The sequence below is a fragment of the Mastomys coucha genome, unplaced genomic scaffold (genome assembly GCF_008632895.1).
Source record: "Mastomys coucha isolate ucsf_1 unplaced genomic scaffold, UCSF_Mcou_1 pScaffold7, whole genome shotgun sequence".
Classification (NCBI taxonomy): Eukaryota; Metazoa; Chordata; class Mammalia; order Rodentia; family Muridae; genus Mastomys; species Mastomys coucha.
The window spans coordinates 15756391-15758856 of NW_022196913.1; the positions used below are offsets into that span (position 1 = coordinate 15756391).

At 47.4% G+C, this 2466-nt stretch overlaps 1 pseudogene; it reads left to right on the top strand.

Annotated features, from left to right (window-relative positions):
• Nucleotides 1-642: 642 nt before the first annotated feature.
• LOC116082603 overlaps nt 643-2466 on the top strand; it is a 3019-nt pseudogene continuing 1195 nt past the window's right edge.

Below are 2466 nucleotides of genomic sequence, written 5' to 3' on the forward strand. Positions count from 1 at the left end.
TCTGCTGCCTGCATTCCTACAAGCCAAGGCTGGCTGGCGATAGGTTATCCACAAATATATCCACCACTAGAGTTCGCGCCAGTTCCACCCATGCCTTGGCCAGTGGGAGAGGGGCAGGCGCCACCATCACCTGCGCAGGTATACCTACCCCAAGGGATTCCTCCAGCAGAACCAGTGGTCCCTGCACCAACCCTACTACCCATGTATTTACCAGGAAGGGTGCCCCAAATCCTAATAGTGTCCACATCTGAGAGAGAGGGAGGTCCGGCCCAAGGGACTAGGAGTAGGTGTGCAGTAGCACCCCCTCAGGCCGCCTCACCAGAGTAGACTCCACTTCCACTGTGCTACCCCTGAGGGCTACAGCCTGACAGATGACCAAGGAAACCAGGACCATCACTACTGGCCCTTCACCATGGCTGACCTTTACAATTGGAGAAAAGAACATGCCGAATTCTCTGACAACTCTAAAGAGCTCATTGGTTTATTAGATACAATTCTCTTTACCCCCCAGCCCACTTGGGATGATTGTCAACAATTGTTGCCGACTCTTTACCACATAGGAGAGGGAACAGATTATCCTAGTGGCCTGGAAAAATGTTCTGGGTGCCTAGGGTACTCCAACTCAAAATCCGGCTGACATCGATGAGGGGTTCCCTCTCAGAAGACCAGCCTGGGCTTACAATACGGGAGAAGGTAGGCAGCATCTCCGAGTGTTCCATCACTCTCATGGCAGGTCTCCTCGAGGCTGCTAAACAGGCCACAAATTTGGCTAAGGTATATGATGTCAGGCAGAGAGATAATGAAAACCCTGAAGATTTTCTCTAGAGAATTATGGATACTTTTCGCCGTTATACACACTTCAATCCTGAAGATCTGGTAAACACAAACACGGTGGCACTGGCATTCATAAACCAGTCGCACTGGACATAAAGAAAAAGTTGCAGAAACTAGGGAGATTAGGAGAAAAGTCATTGAGAGATTTAGTGGGAGTGGCGGAAAAGGTGTATCATAACCAAGAAACCAAAGATGAGAAAAAGACTAAAGCAGGGAAGATGTTAAGCAAAGATATAGCAAACATCTTGCTAGCCCATGGTAATTCGGACCAGAAAGAAAGGTGTCAGCTCAGAAACATTACAGAAGGGAGGGAGCCAAAAGGAAGTCTCCAGCCAGGACCCAGAGAGAGAGCCAAATCAATGCCTATTATGAAGAGGAAGGACACTGGGCCAGAGAGTGCCCAAAGAAAAAGCTTAAAACCAAAATCATGGTTACTGAGGAGGAAGACTGAGGGCAGACCAGGGTAACCCTCAGAGTCCAGGAAAAGCCTTTGGACTTCCTGGTGGATACCGGAGCCCAACATTCAGTGCTTGTAAAGGCTGAAGGACCATTATATAATAAGAAATCCTGGGTCCAGGGAGCTACGGGCGCCAAGCATTACTCATGGACTACCCAAAGGACAGTAGACTTGGGGACTGGATGAATGTCCCACTCCTTTATCGTGATTCCTGAGTGCCCGTACCCCTTCTTGGAAGAGATTTACTAACCAAAATGAGCACCCAGATCCATTTTGACCCTGGAAAGGTCTGGCTGACAGACTGGGACAGAAATCCAATGCAGATGTTGGCACTTCACCTGGCCTCTGAGACTGAATATAGACTATATGAATCACCAACCAGCCCCGACCAAGACCTTAATGTCTGGCTGGAAAAATTCCCCCAGGCATGGGCAGAGACTGGAGGAATGGGACTAGCAAAACATTGTCCCCCTGTATTTGTAGAGCTCAAACCAGGAGCTGATCTGGTGCAAGTCTGCCAATATCCTATGTCCCAAAAAACACGGAAGGGGATCACCCCTCCATATCGGAAAATTATTGGCCATGGAAGTCCTCAGGCCATGTCAGTCGGCCTGGAACATCCCATTATTACCTGTAAAAAAAAAAAAAAGCCTAAGTCCAATGACTACCATCCTGTCCAATATCTTCAAGAAGTTAACTGCAGAGTAATGAACATACATCCTACTGTGCCTAACCCTTACACCTTGTTGAGCTCTCTACCTCCAGATCAAAAATGGTATTCTGTCCTGGACTTAAATGATGCTTTCTTCAGCTTACCCTTGTCTCCCAAGAGCCAGAAATATTTTATCTTTTTAATGACATGATCCTGAAGAAGGCATTAATAGGCCACTTACCTGGACTTGCCTGCCTCAAGGCTATGACAACTCCTCCACTATTTTTTGATGAAGATCTGGGTGAGAACAGAGTTAGTAATTCAGATATAACATTTGTTCATTGTGTATATGATCTTCTTGTTGCAGCAGAAACCAAAGAAGGATGCAAAAACAGGGACCCAGAATCTCCTACCGACTCTGGGGGACATGGGATATTTGGTGTCGGCCAAAATGACCCAGCTCTGTAAGACTGAGGTCACCTATCTTGGCTACATTCTGAAGGAGGACCAATGGTGGCTCTTC